Genomic DNA, 20,085 nt, shown 5'->3' on the forward strand with positions numbered 1-20,085 from the left:
GTAGAAAGCAAAAGCAGAGATTTATTCTCGATGGGTAGAGAGGATGTCCGTGGCAAAAGCACTCCAAAATACTGACATGCTGTAATAGGGAATACAGGGCATTTTAATTTCATTTGGCAGCTATTCAAAAAGCTGGGTCAGCTCCTGATTGGCTCAGAAACTGTATGTCAGGGTCTGTGCTGAAGACAAAGAAGAAGGGCCTTTCTGCCCAGCAACTGAGTCAGCAGCAGAACTGGAGCTGCAGCCTGACCCCGAAAAAAATAGTTCTGCGGAGCTGATTCAGGAGAGATATAAGAACTGAGCATTTCCTCAGTTCTTTGCGAACAAAGTTGCTCTGATCTGTTCCGACTTTGATGCCACTTTAATGGCAGTTTCTGAGGATGTAACATGACCTGCTTATCCAGTTTTGATTGATTCATTTCAATTGGTTCATCTCAGGGACGTGGACAAGATCCTTAGAGTAGTGAGGCTTGCCACATGCATCCTAGACCTCTGCTTATCCTCGCTGATAAAAGAAGCCAGAGGGGGTTTAGGTGGTGGTTAATGCCTCCTTACAGGAAGGCAAGATTCTAGCCAGCTTAAAAGAAGCTGTTATAAAACCACTGTTGAAAAAAACCCATGACTGGACCCCACTCAATTAGTCAACTATAGCCCAGTTTCCAATCTCCCCTATTTGGGCAAAGTCCTGGAACGTGTGGTGGTCTCGCAACTCCAGGTGATCTTGGGAGACACTGATTATCTAGACCCGGCATAGTCTGGCTTTAGGCCAGCACATGAAACTGAAACAGCCTTGGCCACCTTAACAGGTGATCTATGCTGGGAACTAGACAGGGGGAATGCGTCTGTGTTGGTTCTGCTGGACCTCTCAGCAGCCTTTGATACTGTTGATCATGGTATCCTTCTGGGACTCCTCACAGGTATGGGACTTGGAGGTACTGTTTTGCAGTGGCTCCTGTCCTTCTTGGAGGGACAATCCCAGAAGATGTTATTAGGTGACATCTGTTCAACCCCACAATCTTTGTCTTGTGGAGTCCCATAGGGTTCAGTATTGTTCCCCATGTTGTTTAATATCTACATGAAACCGCTGGGGGAGATCATCCAGAGTTTCGTAGTACGGTGTTATCTGTACGCAGATGACGTCCAACTCTGTCACTCCTTCCCACCTGTTAGTCACCTTGCGGTGCTTGGCAGCTGTGTCAGGCTGGATGAGGGCTAAAAAATTGAAATTGAATCTAGACATGACAGAGGTCCTCCTGGTTAGTCGAAAGGCTGAACAGGGCATAGGGTTACAGCCTGTGTTGGATGGGGTTACATTCCCTCTGAAGACTCAGGTTTGCAGCTTGGGAGTGATCCTGGATTCATTGCTGAGCCTGGAACCCCAGGTCTCAGCAGTGGCCAGGGGAGCATTTGCACAGTTAAAACTAGTGTGCCAGCTGTGCCTGTACCTTGAGAAGTCTGATCTGGCCATGATGGTCCACGCTCTTGTTGCATCCTGAATAGATTACTGTACTGCACTCTATGTGGGGTTGCCTTTGAAGACTATTGAGAACCTCCAACTAGTCCAACGAGTGGCAGCCAGATTACTCACCAGAGTGACATACAGGGAACATATCACCCCACTGTTGTGTCAGCTCCACTGGCTGCCAACACAATTCTGAGCACAATTCAAAGTGTTGGTCTTGGCTTAGAAAGCCCTATACAGTTCTGGCCCAGTTTACTTGTCTGAATGTATCTCCCTCTACGATCTGCCTCGGAGTCTGATCATTTGGGGAGGCTCTGCTTGTGATCCCGCCTTCCTCACAAACGCGACTCATGGGGCCTTGAGACGGGGCCTTCTCAGGGTTGGTCCCTCATCTGTGGAACACACTTCCAATGGAAATTAGGTCAGCTCCATCTCTCCTTTCCTTTAGGAAAAAGCTCAAATCATTGTTTTGGGACCAGGCATTCGTGTATCAGGCTTAACGGTAATTACAATGCTTCATGATAACTGATAATGGACAGGCTTTGGACTGGATCACGACGCTGAATTTGATTTGGATGTCGCTATATTGCTGTTAATAATGTTTTAAATGGATATTTTATAACTTAATGTTTTAACCAATGTTTAATGTGTGTTATATTGTATTGCTTGTAGGTGTTGGCATTGAATTGCTGCTGGTTGTAAACCACCCTGAGTCACCCCCCCCCCGGGGTCTCCCCCCCCCCCTTCTGGGTGGTTGAGAATATACAAATGTTTGGAATAAATAAATACAATGTCATGCAGTAAACCCCATCTAAAGGTGTTTTTATCCTGCTGTAAGTACCTTTATCAGTGTTGTGTGATAAAATTTGAAGAACTGTCTGGGTTCTTAATGCATTTCCTTGAAACAATTGCTTTGAAGTCAATAAACATGGGTAGATTTGGACTACAGTAAAAGTTGCCCTTCTCATAACTTGTTCCTTAGTGCGCATTAATAACTTTTCATTAACTCCCCTATAAAGGTTTTTTTTTTATTTGTAGCACACGACAAATCTGTCAATGTAATACAGCTTTCTGGGTAGATAGCTTAATTTCTGTGTACTTATCAAAAATTATACCTTAGCATTACATTATTTTGCATTAATAAACATAGACATCTGTTATATCTGATATATATTTGATGTATTGTGCAATCAAACACTGTCAGCAGTTTGAAAAGTACATCTCGTCCCTATTTTGCCCCCCCCCTTTTTTTTTTGTTGTTGCAGAAGTTGTAGTTTGGCTGGCAAATTAAATTTTGTAGCATGAGACAGAAGAGGAGTATAAAGCACATGATTTATCCTAGTCATTGTGCATTCTTAATGATATGTAAATTGTGGCTCTTTTGCAGCATTATACATTATCCTCAGAAGAAAATCTGATGTTTCTCCATAAAGTCCTGTTTATGTTATTTTGTGTATATCTTGCAATTTCAGCACAAACCACTCCCAGACCAGCAGTTACAACTGTACTTGAAAGAGGTCAATAATAAGATAAAAACAATTCAATAAAAAGCAACACAAGAATAAAAATGGAGCAGTGTTGGAAGCTAAGCAGGGTTAACCCTTTCTAGTACTTGAAAGGGAGACCTTCAATGAATACAAGGTACTGAAGGTTATATCTCAGAGGAAAGAACTGGTAAAACCACCTCTGAGTATTCTTTGCTTAAGAAAACTGATAGATCAGCAGGCGACTTGAAGACACAGAGCAACATTATCAGAAAAAAAGTTGTGAAGAAGAACTTGTCTAATATTGCTTATTACATTGATGGAAGTCATTTTGTCTGTGGGACTGGATGGCCAGTGTCACCAATAATGAATTTGTTTTGACTAAGGTCAGAGTTCACTTGTTGGATTAGGCTAGAAGCACTCTTAAAGGAGATACTAAGTTCCTCCTTGTACAAAGCTTTTTCCATGCTGAACAACACCGAGTGATGTTAGGAACTCCTCCTTGAACCAAATAAAATCAATTCCATTTTCAGCATATAATTTTGTACAGACAGCAGTGCTGAAACAAATATATAATGATTTCGTTGCTGTTTTATTGTATTCTGGTACATACCCATTTTGTATCACAATTCTCATAATAGTGTACAGCGTTTGCCATTAACCTTGAGGAAGTGCAAATGCTGCTGACTTCATTTTCACTCTTGAAGTGCATTCTCTTGATATTTGATGAACTGACACCTAAACATTGGTGAATGACATCATGTGGTTAACACGCACGGGCAAACGTGAAATAAAGAGTCCACTATAATCACTGAAATGTGACATATGCTGTTCTGGCGAGAGAGTGTAAAAGCTTTCGGATTAAGTGCTGAAATAAATGAAGACTAATATTTTTAGTTTTGTTGTAGAGTAAGAGGAATGCTTGTATTGCATGGTTTGGCTTTATTCAGTAGTAACACAGAGAGATTCATTGGACAATAATATAAAAGCTGATTCAGGCAGGTATCCTTTAGGGATATGTGCCTGGCAGAATGCCAAAACAGATCAAATTGCATTAACAATTGTTTTTTGCTTTTCAAATACATAGCCGTGTTAGGACTTCATCACACGGGCAAATTTACCCGCTGTATGACACTTTCGCCACAGTTTGGTGACAGAGCCCATTGGATCTCATCAAACAATGTAGAGCTACTTCTGGTGGGGCTCCATTCCCGAACTGTGTTGAAGGCATCGAACATTGGAGCAGAGAGAGCAGGGGAGGCTTCCTGTGTTTTCATTGCCAGCAATGGGGTTTGTGCAGAGGGAAGCTGGACAATGATGCTTTCTCCCATGGGATGGGGGAGATGGCGATGCAGGGCACAGGGTGACTATGTCCCCCGTTGCCCGTTGTATTCACTGCACTGGCTGGCAGCCCCCCACCTCATACTGTCACCCATGTTGGGCAACTTCATGTGATGAGGTCCTCATTCTGGAAATCTAGCACTTTTGAGACGAACTGAGAATTAGAAATCAGCAGCAAAAACTTTTGTAAACTTAGGTCAACTTCATCAGATACATGGATTGAATTGCCTCAGAACAGACCTATAGGAATAGACTGTTAGTGTAAATAGCCACAGAATGGGAAAATTGTGGATATGGTGATGAGGTGTCAAGTTCATTGTTTATTTGGGGGACAAAAGCAGAAGGAAATATGTTGCCTAAGGCTAAGGTGAATAGATAACCATATGAAGGTTGGAGGGAGTTATTGTAATGTAGTGTGATGCTGGGTAGGAACCAGAAAGAAGATACAATAAATTGAAAATGAGAGCTTTTGTGAGGCTGGCATGTTAATTAATATTGTAATGTGTGTGTGCATGTGTAGTGTGCAGGAAAATCATTGTCTCTATTCAACCCACTGTAAATGAACTGGAGTTTGTGGCTATATTCTGATTCTGCTGTTTCTCTTTCCTATCTTTGTCATTTTTTGTTAAAGGGCTGCTGTTCTGAGGTCAGAGATGTAATGACTAGGAATATTGAAGTGTTTTTGTGTATTCCCATTCCTAACGTCTGATTTACTGTTAAATTGCAGAGATTGCCCTGTTTTCCCAATGTAGAGTACTGAAGGGCATTGTTGACAGGGTGTCATACATCACATTACAGGTTGAGCAAGTGAACTTATCACTAATATTGTAGGTGATATGATTAAATATTGTGATGACATTTCCTGAGTAGATGTGCAAGCAGAGTTTACTTCTGGATTTCTATTAAAGTCTTATACCCAACTGTATCCCCATCCATTTTGTATTTTCTCATATACGTAAGTAACTGTTTGAGTTTGGGAGGCCATTTGTAGGCAATAAAGGTATACCACCAAGAGCTTTGGAGGGTACAGTTATATTGTCCAAAATAGGTTATAATTTCATTCGTGTTGCTTTATTACACTCTGTGCTATGATCTTGGCTTTATTGTGTTTATTGCTAGGAGTCTAGCATTAGTCCAGACACAGAATGAGAGGCTGTGGAACCAGCATCATCAGTACTGGATGATGCCCTGCTTCATGGCCAAACTCAAGATCTGGAAGTATCCCAGACCCAAGAGTTCAGAAATCCCCCGATCTTAACACTTTCAAGACCCATAAGCCATACTGGCAGTCCTTGAGCCTAAATCAAGCTGTTAGAAGACAAACCCATCTCCTGGAGGTCCAATTAGATTTTGGAGAGAAAGATTACAAGACTCTTACCCAAGCATGGACAAAGTGTAACTTTTCAGATATCACTAAGCTCTCATCATCCCTAGCCAGCATAGCCAATGGTTCAAAAAATGCTGGAGGTTGCATTCTCTTGATTCATCTGGCTAATGAATCCCCCGGTGGCGCAGTGGGTTAAACCTCTGTGCCGGCAGGACTGAAGACCGACGGGTCGCAGGTTCGAATCCAGGGAGAGGCGGATGAGCTCCCTCTATCAGCTCCAGCTCTTCATGCGGGAATATGAGAGAATCCTCCCACAAGGATGATAAAAACATCAAATCATCCAGGCGTCCCCTGGGCAACATCCTCGCAGACGGCCAATTCTCTCACACCAGAAGCGACTTGCTCCTGACATGACAAAAAAAAATCTGGCTAAAACACACTACTCTTAAGGATCCTGTATCTTAAAGGCACTGGCTGGTTTCTCTTCTATTTGGGCTCTAAACCTGGGGACTTTTGACTCAACAATAATGGAGAGCAGTTGATTTTTTTTGTGGCTTTTTTAATGGATTCTTCTATTTGTCTTTATTGTTTCCTGTTAATGGTAATGGTTGAGATTTTCTTTATTTTGCTTTCTCTGGATAAGATTCTATTCTCAAGAATAGTTATCTTCAGCTCATACAGGTAATTACTCATCTGCAATGAGAGTTGTTTGACCTTATTGATAATCAATAGTAAGTCATTAATTACTGGTAAATAATGAATTGCACATTCATTGTGTTATTAATGAGTTTGCAAATTATTGTTGAAAATTACAGAACTGGCTATTACAGTGTAAAAAAGAACATGACAAAAACTCCACATTCAGTCGGTGAAGATATTTCAATTCCTTAGGAGAATATATATTGTGACAGAACTTTACTAGAACACAGTGATTACAAAGGTGGATTTGTGTTGGTTGTTCTCTGTAATATGTCAGATCATAGGATAAATAATTTGTACTATATGTCATTGCACTATGTGGTTCCCTGCTGGTTCTCTATATCATTTTTTGCTACCTGTGGCTATGAGAAAGTGTCAGATTGACTCCATGATACGGTATTACCTATTTAAGGAAAGCAAAATGATTTCCCCACCCACTGAGTTGTCACCAAATTCTAGCAGCATGACTCCTGGCAATATTTGGGAAGCACATGTTTCCCAGTCATTCTTTAGATAGAGATACACAGACAGATGAATGTATCTTCAAGCAAATCAAGTTTGAACACTCAGTAGAAGTGAAGATGACTGACTAAGCTCATATTATCATACTTTGGGCATATCATAACACATTATGATTCATCTGACGGTTACTTGATCTGGGCCTGAATCTGTTACTCCTTTGCTTCGGATACCAACAGATCCTTGGTGGCCTTGTAACCAAAGGGAATCTGATTTCCTTCATCCTCTACCAGATGGAAATGGGGGGAGAGGTATGTGCAAACCTTGATGTATATATATGGGAATGCCCTTAGTAATGTGGGGGCTGCCAAATATGTGTTTGAATACCTTCGCCGGGAACCTTCAGTTCATACAGAGGGGACATTGTCTCCAGAGGTCCTCCAAGGCCATGTCTCATTCAAGAACATTTTTCTATCCCTCTCACCCTGACGTCCAAGTTTTAAAGAATGTCTCCTTTGAGCTTCATCCTGAGGAGGTGATGGTACTGGTGGGGCTGAATGGCAATGGGAAGAGCACCTGCATGGCCCTCCTGAAACAGTTCTTTGAGCCCCAATCAGGGGAGATCCTGCTGGATGTCGTACCAATCCAGGAATAGGAACACACATATCTACACTGACAGGTGGCACTTGTGAGTCAAGAAAAAAACCCATCCTCTTCTCTGGATCAATTTGGAACAATATTGCTTATGGGGACTGCAGCATGGATTGCACCATGGAGGAAGTGACTGCTGCAGCCAAAGAAGCCAATGCCTTGGGATTTATCAGTGAGCTGGAAGGAGGGTTTGGTGCAGATGTTGGGGAGAAGGGAGGCCAGTTGTCCACAGAGCAAAATCAGTGCCTGTCCATTGGCTGGGCCCTGATCTGGAAGCCAAAGGACTTGGTGCTGGGTGAAGTCACAAGTGCCCTGGATGTGGAGAGTGAAGCTGCGATCCAGCAGTCAGTACTAAGCTGCCAGGCCTGCACAGTGCTGGTGATTGCTCATTGGATGCAGACAGTGGAGAACACTCAAAACTGTGGTGCTGGAAAGTGGGCAGGTTGTCAAGGAAGGGACTCACTCTAAACTGCCCCTACTTCAGGCTGGTCCAGAGGAGCTCCACAGAGTGACATTGGCGTGAAGATGGACGCTTTGTGGACAAATAATTCTGTACCCTTTGCTGAATGCCAAGGATGTGATTGATAAGACAATGGATAATGAATAGAATCTGCCAAAAGGAGAAAGTGCACTCCACAGGAATCAGGAGACATTATTTAGTTGTTAAATATCAAGACTAATAAATGCAGGGTTTTTTTTAAAGTTTGGAGGGGATTTCAAGGAGGAGTTAAATGGGTTTGACTGAGATTAACGTTCTTACCATGTGTATAGAAGTAATAAAAACATTGACATTGTGAATCATTTGAAAAAGGTTTGTTAAAGTGGAAGACACTAGGAAAAGAGGTAAATTATAATACAGGAAGTTACAGCTGTCTGAAAGACATGAGCAGGGCAATTGATAAAAAGGTGACTTGCAGGTGCCATATGTCAAAGTCAATTTGATAGTAAATAGTATCAAACACAGAAACATCAGTCTTAATATGAGAAACCTTTTCATTTAGGTTGTTGAGAGTTTTCCGAGCTGTATGGCCATGTTCCAGAACATGGCCATACAGCCTGGAAAACTCATAGCAACAAATCAACAGCACTTTTCATTTATGTTTTCAAGATTTATTTCTGTAAACATTTTAGGCCTCCAAAGATTGAGAATACATGTGAATGAACCTTGCTCAGTCTTCATCTGTGCTCTACTCACCAAGCTGTTCTGCATCACAAATTTTAAGATACTAGTATGTTAGCTTACTTGCATGGTTGTATCTTGCAATCTGAATTAGGAGCCTGCTCACAATTGAAAAAGCAGTATCTGCCTGTTAAGTAAGTGGGTGACTGCCTCTTTAAATGCCCTTAGTTATTATATTTTTATTTGTGGTTAGACCCCAGAATTGATTTCACTTTTTATCAGCCTGTGGCAGCCTGTGGTTTAACAATGAAAGGATATGCAAATGCAACAATCCTATTGACTGGCTTGCATTTTAGCCTTCTGAGAAAGAGATAAGATGTATTTGCAGAAGACGAGAGGACAACAGAATAATTGGCCAACAATGAACTAGCCTGAACTACTGCTTTAGTTTGTAAACAGGTAATCTCATTAGCTGGGCCTCATGAGTACATTAATCCTTCAAAACATACTGTATGAGGTGTGGAAAGAAATCCATATCTGCTATTAAGCATATTGTCCATGGAATTATACATTTTTAAAGCAGCACACTGAGTTCCTTATGAAGGTTAAATGCATTACTAAATGACAGATGCTAAGAATAGAATATTTCCAGGAAATATACTGCATAATGTGAATGACAGAGCCATAGTACTAGGTTTTGGGATTTCTTCTAAGGTAACTATCACACTAGTCTGTTGTTTTAGATTGTTCTGTTTGAAATCCATTTTTTCCTTCCTCTCAAAGGTAGTGGAATGGCAATACAGTCTTTCCCACCATCAGTACATTTACAATTGAATGTTAACTCAGAGCTTGCTTTCTTGCACTTCAAGCATGGCAATGCCATTCACAGCACCTTGTTTGCGCAATTATGAAATGAAGCTCCTCTCCTGCCTTGATTGGACATGCAATGCCACTTCTGATTTTTTTCACCTTTTTCCTGTGAATCACTGCTTACTTGGATCTGTTTTCATATATTATTCTTTGAACATTTGTATATTTGCTCTTTAAACTTTTCTGATTCTCAGAGTTTCTCTGGGAATTAATCTATAATAGGATTATATGTGAATCAATGGCCTTTGAAAAATGAATAGATGGTGTGTTTTTTTGTTTTTTGTTTTTTTGTTTTTGTTTTTTTTTTAAAAAAAAACAACAACCCATCACCAGCAAGGTTTCTTTCACACACATACCCAATGTTTGTGGAAGGATGAACTCTTTCTGGATACAGCTCTCAGCAAATATAGGGAATTGGATTTGGAGAGTGACTATCTAACCAGGTAACTTTACCAAGCCCTGAAAAATTATAGCATCTGAGAGAGGATGGATGCAATCTTACACATATGACATTTCCTAATATAAAATGGAAAATAACTCTAGTGAGCTTTTTCCTTAGTGCAAATACTAATGAACATTCTAACACTCCTAAACATCTGCCATTTTCAGTTTTATTATTTAGGAGACAGATGGAGGTTTGGGCATGTAATGAACATGCCTCTGGCCAACACTGTTTGTGAAGCCAAAACCAAATTTCACAATATTGGCAAAGAGGTTATGAGCACAGCGTTTGTCATTTTTGTTCTTTTTTCCCCTACAAATCATGATCAAAGATTTGATTTAATAAATAATAATAAAAATAAAACTTTATTTATACCCCGCCACCATCTCCCCAAGGGGACTCAGGGCAGCTTACATGAGGCCACGCCCATCAATACAGTAACACAATATAACACAAAAACACTACAAAAAGTAAAAAAAATAACATAACATAAAATACAAACCAATGTAAATAAGCAGCACAACAATATAAAATCAGAGCATTTAAACACTAAAATGATCACAGTGGGCAGGGCCAAATTCAAGATTAAAATTTTAAAACACTGGGAGATAAGGCAGTGTTATATATCGGCTAATTCAAAGCAGAAGAAATGTTGGGGGTGAGTGGAGCTGTGTTTATTCCCTGGCAGAGGCGGCAGCGGTGATGGGCTTATCCTGGCTGGAGGTGGATAGGGAGGCGTTGGTGGCGGAGGTGCAGGAGAAAATCTGGGACAAGACGGAGGAGCGCTGCTGCCGGGGGGCCACCCCAATTGCCGAGCTGATGACCGCAAGCATCTTCCCATCCTCGACTTTTGAGTGCTCTTCGGAGATGGAGTCCTTCATCTTATGGTCCTGGTAGATGGTAGTGATCTCCACAGGGCCACTCTCCTCTGTGTCCCGGGTGAGGTGTATGCCTACAGCCACTTTCTCCAGCGATTCTTGTTGGCTTGGGGTGGTCAGCTCTTTGGGCGGTTTGCCTCCCTGCAAACTGGTTTGCAGGGAGGCAAAGCTGAGCAAATAGGGCTCATGGGTGCTGGACACCAACTGTGGGGTGGCCTCTGTCTCAGGGGCTTTGGACGCCTCCTTCGCGTCCTTGGCAGCCTCAGGAGCAACTTTCAAGGAACTCTTCTGGAGGACACCCATGCCGGATGCCCTTACAGAGGGAGGCTCAATTGGTGGGGCTTGCTCGTGGGTGCTGGACACCGGCTGTGGGGCGGCCTCTGTCTCAGGGGCTTCGGACGCCTCCTTTGCCCCATGCCGGATGCCCTTATGGAGAGAGGCTCAATTGGTGGGGCCTCCTTGGGCCTGATCCCAATGCGGCCAGCCATGTCCAAGAAGGGCCTTTTTTCCTTCTTCCTCTGGGCCTTGGAGACCGCTCAGAGACGCAAGTCGTGCTGCTTGATGCTCTTGCCAGAGGCTGAGGCTCACTAGAGCTCAGTCAGGCTCATGCCGGTCCTTTCCACCGAGGTTTGTGGTGTAGAACATGGTATTGGAGCCTTGGAATAAGGGGATTTTGGTGAAGAATGGCATGTCCTGAATCTGCTTGGGCCCACCACCAGCATCTGCTTCCTGGGGCCCAGCTTTTCACCTTTCCTTTCTTCCTCTTTCTTTCTTTGCTCTTTAATCAATTTTCTTCCTTCTCCTCTCTTTTTCACTGAAATTTGTGGGGTAGAATATGGCGATGGAGCCTGGGAGGAAGGGGATTTTGGTGAAGAGTGGCATGTCCCGAATCTGCTTGGGCCCACCACCGGCATCTGCTTACCAGGGCCCAACTTTTCGCCTTTCCTTAGATCTTCTTTCTTTCTTGGCTCTTCCATCAATTTCCTTCCTTCTCCTCTCCTGGAAGATATCCTTCCTACTGGACATGGGGCTGCAGCTGATAAATTACCAACCCCAGGCTGATTATCCAGTTCTTTTTCTTTCTTGGCTGCTGCTTTCGCACGTTCTTCAAAGCCCAAGAAACCTGCCGTGGCTGCCAGCTGCGGGTTGGGTCTGCCCACGGGATCGGCATCGCTTTCAGCGCCAGGCTGCTCCATGCCCGGCCTCCGAAGCCTCTCTTCCTTTCACTGCTATTGTCCAACTCTGGCATCATCTTCATAAGGGACCAAGGAGCTTAAAAAAAAAAAAAACAGGGCCAGAGAGCAATGTAGTGCAATAATTTGATAGTTTGGGTTGGATTCTAGAACACCAAGGTTTTAATCTGTAATGAAAGAGAGAGGGAGAAATCACATAGATATTAAATGAATCCCTATACTTTCATAACATTCAGTTAGCTGAAGATAAATATATGTATGTCCAAGAAAGATGAGTGAGTAGTATATGTCTATCTTAAATGTATTGTGGCCTAAAGAAATAAGCAAGATAAAGCACCATAGAAGCTAGGTATAGGGCTTCCTATTTTCACAGGTCATTAAGCACATTCTTTTTTTTTGGGGGGGGGGGAAATAAAAGCTTCAATTTTCACGTTTTTGATAAAGGTATGCTGTCTGTTAAAGCTGATGTAGTTTAGGACCTCAGCCTAGTTCAATCCATCTTTGATGGAAGCAGGTGCAAAGATCCCGAGTCTGCAACAACTATATGACTATTTCTGTCCTTGATGCTCACATCTAATTGAAGGAATGGCAGTTATGCATGGAAATTAATAAGGACCATATGTGCATCTGAGTATGCATGGATCTCCTGGCTAAATTGGTGAAATTGCTTGGGAGCATGATGCTAGTTATGGAAGCATGTTGTTGGCTGTCAAAATGGCAGTAACAGTGCTCTTGGCAAGCGTTTTTATCTTTGTGGCTTTGGATGGTTATTTCACAAATGTAGCCAAGCAAAAGACTGAAATTTCCTCCAGTTTTCATTCCACTGGCTGGTTTTACTTTGTCTTGTTTGCTGGCTAATGAGTATTGAGAGAAATCATATTCTGGCTTCCTTAGGTGCATGATTGCCTGCAAAAGATGGCTTACGTTTCAGGTGTAGGGATATAATGAAGCTTGTTCTGTTCCCAGGAAATTGCTTAATCTCTTAATTGCTGAGGGTTTGTATGTTCTGAAGGCCTGACTATAATGGATTCTGGGCAAACGGTCATATGACAGCGTAGCAGATGTGTAAGAACAAAGGTGGCCTTGTCAAAGCCGTTTGGTCCTTTCAGGGCAGATACCCTTTTCAAGCCAGCCATTTCAGCCAGAAGCAGTTGGCAGTCTCCTTGATAAATGTGTTTGTTCAACAAATTTGGGAGTGAATTGCAGAAATAATGAGCAGTAAGTGGTATAATAAGCAATTTCCCAAACCAAACGACCGAAGCAAATGTGGTCCTTCATTTGCAGCATTTCCCCATTTCCTTGTTTGTTGTGCTGGTGGAGTTCAAAAACAAGTGCTGAATAGAAAGAGTTCAGGTTCAAAAAAACAAGTGCTAGGTAAAAAGAGGCCAAGATGAAGATAAGATAATTGAGCAACAAAGCTTGTTCGTTTGAAGGTCAAGGCAAGAAGAAAATTGTCAGGATTCTAAGTAAGACAAAACTGAACCGACGATCTTCCCTTTCATCTATTCTACTGTTGACAATTCATTCCATGTCAGAAGAGCAGTGAGTCTAGCCTGGCGACTTTGTCACACAAAGCTACTATCCCATGACGGCCATACAATCATAAATAGCAATAACATATCAGGATGATGACATTCACTATCACATCTCTCAGCATTTATAACAATGTGCTGATTCACCAGTCTATGGTCCCACTGCCATACTTTTTCTTAGACTCATAACTCCTCTCTCCAGCGATTTCCACTGCTCCATTAAAAAAAAATTAAGCAATTTTTCTGTTTAAGTGAATGTCAGAAAAAGAATGTTAAAACAAAACTTAATATCAATTAATTATTGCAGGAGGAGAGTGAGTAGAGAAAGAAAATAATTCCACACAATGACATCACCTAAGGGTCAACATGTTATCACAGAAGCAGAATGGGCTCATTGTGCCAGACAGGTGATGGCATGATCTATATTTATGATGGGGTATTCCATTAATAGCATCCTATGGAATCCTGGACTTGTAGTTTTAGGAGTCCTACAACTCTCTGACTGAGAATTCTAAATGCCTGTCTCTCAACTACAAACATCACGATTAGTCAGGTTGCAGACATGATGGTACAAATGGAAACGTAATGCCAAGGATATTCAGGATATTCCAAATTAATGTCAATGCACATGCAAACCTTTTGCAATGCGTTATGGAGTAGGTCTAAATGTCATTTTAGATATCCCACAGTTTGGAGGCATCTCCAAGAACCTCTATCACTCCTTATTTAAAATGTGCTTGGGGATGGTGTGAGGAATTTCATAATAATCATAATAAAACTTTATTTGTATTCTGCCTTATCTCCCCGAAGGGACTCAGGGTGGATTCCAACAGATAAAAAGGCAAACATTCAATGCCTTGATAAAACAATAGGTACAATGCAATAAACAAACAACCAAATCCCAAAATAAACCAACATCTAAAACCAAATTATAACACACAATCGAGAATGAAATAATAACGTGACCTAACAATTAAAATGTTCATTTACAATATATAAATTATGTGGCCAGTGATATCAACAGGGCTGACAGAGCCAACAAAGCTCATGTGCAATAACAATTTCTAATCAGAGCCTATTAGCTGAATAGCATCATCTTATCTTCCTCCTCTTCATATGATAGTGTGCAAATATGGATTTAAATTGTTTTTTTTAAGATGAGAAAGGAAGGGGCCATTTTTATTTCTTTAGGGAGGGAGTTCCAGAGGCAGTCATGGAGAATGCTCCCTTTCTCGTTCCCACTAGCTGTACTTGAGATGAGATTAGGACCAAGAGCAGATCCTCCTCCATTGACCGCAGTATCCCAGTTGGTTTGTAGGAGGAGATATGATTTGTCAAATAGCCTGGGCTTCAACTGTTTAGGGATTTAAAGGTAATAACCAGCTGTAGCTAACCAGTGGAGCTGCCGTAACGTGGGAGTGGATCTCTCCCTGTACGTAGCTCCAGTTAGTAATCTGCATGCCGATCTCTGTACCAGTTGAAGCTTTTGAACTGTTTTCAAAGGTAGCCCCATGTAGAGAGTGTTGCAGTAGTCCAAATAGGATGTGACTAATGTCTAGACTATCATGTCCAAATCTGGCGTCTCAAGGTACGGGCACAGCTGGCACATAAGTTTTAACTGTGCAAAGGCAGTCCTGGCCCCCGTTGACACCATGTTTCTCCCTTTTGCTCTCCATTCATGCCTTTTCAAATTCCACAGCCCTGTTGGTAATGGCTGACTTTCAACGCTGAGGAAATCATTCTAGAAGTTGACAGTGACATTTGTAGATGGCACAAATTTTGCTGGTATATAACAGAGTTGGGAGGACAATAGCTTCATAAACAACCAAACACTCTCTGCTTCATTTGAAAAAAATGCACTTGTAGAGCTCAGACAGCAGGCATGTAGCCGGGGGGGGGGGGGGGTTGAGGGGCTTCAGCCCCCCCCCCCGAAATTCTCATGGTGGTTCGCGAAAAGGCCTTACTGGTGCATTATTTAAACTGTTATGTTGATTCATATTATGATCTGATCACCATACTCAATATATCCCATATGCATGGGGGTATTGGGGTAATGATACAAAAGGTTTGCTAGGCTAGACCCTCTTTCACTCAGACTCAGCCCCCCCCAAAACTCAGCCCCCCCCGAACCCCCCCCCCCTGAAAAAAATTCAGCCCCCTCCCCCCAAAACGAAATCCTGGCTACGGGCCTGTCAGACAGTGTTGTATTTCGGTGTCAGTATTTTTATGGAAAGGTGGCTGCCAAGATAGCGGAAATGGTCAACATTTTCTAATGTTACATTATTAAGCTGGATCTATGGCATTGTAGAGGGATTGACTGGTACCTGATAGTAAAGCACTTTGGTTTCTCTGCATTCAGTGAGAGGCCAAGCTTTTTGTAGGCTTCTGCAAAGATGTTTAAGGTGACTTCCAGGTCTTCAGAATGAGTAGAGATTACATTATCATCAGCATACTGGAGTTCTGTAACAGACATTGCTGTGACCTTGGTTTTGGCTTTCAGTCTGCTGAGGTTGCATAGTTTGCCATCTGTCTGACAGGTGATATCCACATCAGTGTGATACAGTAACACCTGGAAGGCTGCCGTTTGTTCTGTTTATTTAGAATAGTGGGGCTTGAATTTAGATGCAAGGCTATGCCCAACCTCAGAGCACCAAGTGTTATTGGGTTGCACTTCTGGCTATCCCCAGTTCTCATGAACAACAATTCCCATCAAAAGTGATGAGAGTTAATATTCAGTAACATCTGGGGATCCAAGTTGTGTAAAAACTAAAGAGCACCAACTACTACCTAAAAAAAATTGTTGGCCCTCTGTATCTATAGATTTTCCATTTATGGATTCAGTGGCCCTTTGAAGCCAACCATAAGGCTGATGTGGCCCTTGATGAAAATGAGTTTGACACCCCTGTTCTACCTAGACTCATCTGGAAGGAGAGGGATGTGCTGAGCAGGAGTTTAGTTCCCCCAGCTTCTAAGGAAAGTAACAACCTGGCTTATGAAGACTATGGGTAAAGGCAGCAAGTTATGTAGATTATGGGTAAAGGCACCTCCTTACAATCTCTTTGTATTTATGTGTTAATAAGCCATCTATCTAAGATTCTAATAAACAATATAAACCTCCAGTGGTCTAATTACAAAGAGACCAAACCCCTGGTAAAATGTTTGCACAGCTGGAGTTCTCACTGTTTGGCGAAGTGGGGTGTACATATCAGTAATAGTAAAGTTCAGTTTACACAAATTCAGTTCTCTGCAAGCCAAAAGGACTGTTGCAAAATTGTTGCATTATTTATTAATATAAAATATTTATAAACCAGCCTTCATTATGGTAAATATTAGGGGGATGTACAAGACTAGGCTTCAAAATGTATCTGATCATCAACAACAGCTTCATTTCTAAAAGAACCACAAAAGCAATAAATAAGATAGATTGTGCTTTAGGTAAATATTTATACATTAGAGCAGGGGAAACCAATATGCCGGCTATTCTGTCATCCTTCCCATATAAGAAAAATTGGTGGCAAACCAGTAATGACAGTTTAAAACAAATAGAAAATACTTTGATCGAAACTGATTTTTTAATGGTTTCCTGTGAAACCACAAATATTTTCTGCTTATGTAAAACAGGCTTTATTAATTGCTACCAAGGCTGGGTTATTGCCTTTGCTGCCAAATGTCATTCCTATGAACATTGTAGGGTTTGTACCTTAGGCCTGATGAAATAGCCCACTTCTGCATTTCATAATAGATCAGGCCTTACAAGTCTGATCTAATTCCATAAACACACATATACACTTCATGTCTTTTTCTGGTAAGCAAAAAAGATGAAAGTCGTAAAAGCATGGAAGGATTACAATTGAGGCTATTATTATCTGGGATGCATACGCATGGAACAAATTACAGCAGTTTGATACCATTTTAGCTCTCACACCTCCATTCTGTGGAATCCTATAATATAATACTTCAATGGAAGACTTAAAATTCTCCACTGGAGATCTCTAGCTTATGTCCACAGAAAATTCTAAATATCTCACCAGTATAGAAATACTGGAATTTCATAGGATGGAGCCATAGTAGTTATAGCAAAAACAAAGAAGACCAAAGGGGTTGTTGTAGGTTTTTCAGGCTATATGGCCATGTTCTAGAAGAATTCTCTCCTGATGTTTCACCTACATCTATGGTAAGCATCCATAGATGCAGGTGAAATGTCAGGAGATAATACTTCTAGAACATGGCCATATAGCCCGAAAAACCTACAACAACCCGGTGATTCTAGCCTTGAAAGCCTTCAACAATACAAAGAAGAACAAAGTTTATATTAAAATATATATTATTTAGATACATTAGGATATATAGAGAATCACAACTTTCATAGAGATGAGTATATTGTTTAATCTCTGGTGTAAAAAAGCACAAGAGTGAGGGAATCAATGAGAAGAAATGAATGTAAGCTACTTCATGCAGTACCCTATTTTATAATAACACATTTTAAAAGTAAATTTTCAACAAGACTTACATTATAAATAGTGTCTGTTTAGAATGTCTTGCCACAGAAAACATGGCTATACAAATTCTGCAACCCACAGTGTGGTGACATTTTTTCTAGGGCTGACTAAATATAGGTAGAGTTGTTGGCAAGTATTGAAGATCTCCAGATGTCTTTATTGGGCAGGATACTTCAAAATGGTCAGCAGTGTGAAGTTAATGTATACTGGAACCAAAAGTTGCTCTATGTAACATCAACTAGTAGCACTCAGTGAAAAATACTTTTCCTCTTGGTCTGTTTGTGTGGGAATGATTGGATGAGTATGTGGCATCATCAGCCCATTAGAAAATGTCAGTTGGGGTGGATTGGCAGTTTTAAGTGGTGTGTATGCAGGTGGTAGAACTGGTAATAGCAGTGGCTAGCTGAAATTCAACATCAGCCAAATATTACCCAGTGGAAGATAATTTCATAGGAAAATCCAACCTTATTTATATCCCTCTATCCATGAGACTTGGGAAATCGTGCCATTTCTTAGTCAAGTTGGACTCTTGGGGATGGCTAAAATGAGCATAAGCAATTATCACATTTTATTCCAGGGAAGTAGCTTCAAAAGGTGTTGGCAGAGGAAATGCTTCTCATCCTTTCCCGCTAGACAGAACATATGTGACAGATCTCTTAGTGAGAAATGGAGTTGGCAGATCTCACATTTCTTTTAGGGACAAGTCTCATGTGATAGCTTTCCTCAACTGGGCACTTTCCAGATGTGTCAGGCTACCTCCATTTTTCCCATTATACTATAAATCTACATGCAACTAAATAATCTCAAATTGGGGAATCATATTCATATTGCCGTTGACTAAAGTAAAATGTTTTCATTGGAGTGCAATTGGCTAGATTCATTTTTCCAGATAGATAGGCTCTTTGAGAGCCCTTTGTCCCTAACTCTCACATGGCCAAGAAGCAGAGTATCCTTGTTCTGCACTGAAATCCCTGAATACCATCTTAACTGATAATAAAGTAAACACCTGAAAGAGAACATAATCTCTCTCTCTCCCTCTCTCTCTTTCTCTCCCTCTCAAAAACATTAAAGAATTATGGTGGAATACTGCATTACTTAAATGTCACTTTGTATTTTAATACTATAAATCTAAGAAAAAATATTTTAAAATTGTCCTCAAACCACAGTACAACTTCAGCAAATTATATTCTAGCTTCAATAAACATTTGGAAGAGTGCTAGGGCAGATATAAGAAAGCGCTACATCAGCCCCCAAAATAATGGAATGAATGGACACAGAGTCAGTAAATGGGCAGAGCCCAAGGAGCTATTTATGGTGAGAACTCAACTCATGCTTCTTTGGACTGCTTGTTGACTTTAATATGACTTTGCACAGGAATCAGAGCGAGAAGCTATGTGCATAAGCTGTATGCATGACAAAAGTTGGCCACTAAGCTGTGCTGTTTGGCTACAACAATGCAAGCAAGACTACCAGAACAATTTTCTGGGTTCCAAAGCAAACATGAGATTAGGCGTTTTCCTTGACCAAAGTTAACCACGTTGCCTGTGTTGATAACCTCAATTGATTTAATCATTGCAGGGAGACCTTAAACACTAACTCTTTTGCAACTGGGAGACTCATCTCTGGTTGCAGTTGTTCCAGGTGGGATGAACAAAGGAATCAGGCTAGTAGTTTTCAGGTAACACAAGGGTCAGACTCTCAGGGTCAGTCCCTGAGCAGTGACTAGGCGAACTGCTCAAACATTTGAATGTTGAAGCTGTAGCAAGCTCTATTAGGTCAATCAAAAGGTGAAGAAAAGAGTTAATTTCACGAAATCAATTTAGGGGTAGTGAAAGAGAAAGGCTACTAAAGCCAGAACACTAGCAATCCAGATTAACCCACTTGGGTCAAATGACATTTCTGGGCAACAGTGAAAGGGGAAGACCTTAAAACACAGGTAGGGACACTTTGTGTGCCCAGGACCATGTTGGACAAAGTGTTCGGGGATTCATTTCTTTGTGGTTGTAGTTGTGGTGATGGTGAGAGAGACAAAGTACATTCAAGGATGTTTGTACATACTCGCACAAGCGCACACATGTGTATATACAACCTCTTCTTTTCTTCCTTCTCTCTTTTCCTAGCCTCTCTT

At 41.3% G+C, this 20,085-nt stretch overlaps 1 pseudogene; it reads left to right on the top strand.

Annotated features, from left to right (window-relative positions):
* The first annotated feature begins 890 nt into the window (after positions 1 to 890).
* On the top strand, positions 891 to 7,946 carry LOC132779677 (antigen peptide transporter 2-like; annotated as a pseudogene).
* The last annotated feature ends 12,139 nt before the right edge of the window (positions 7,947 to 20,085 follow it).

Source organism: Anolis sagrei, chromosome 6 (genome assembly GCF_037176765.1).
Source record: "Anolis sagrei isolate rAnoSag1 chromosome 6, rAnoSag1.mat, whole genome shotgun sequence".
Lineage (NCBI taxonomy): Eukaryota > Metazoa > Chordata > Lepidosauria > Squamata > Dactyloidae > Anolis > Anolis sagrei.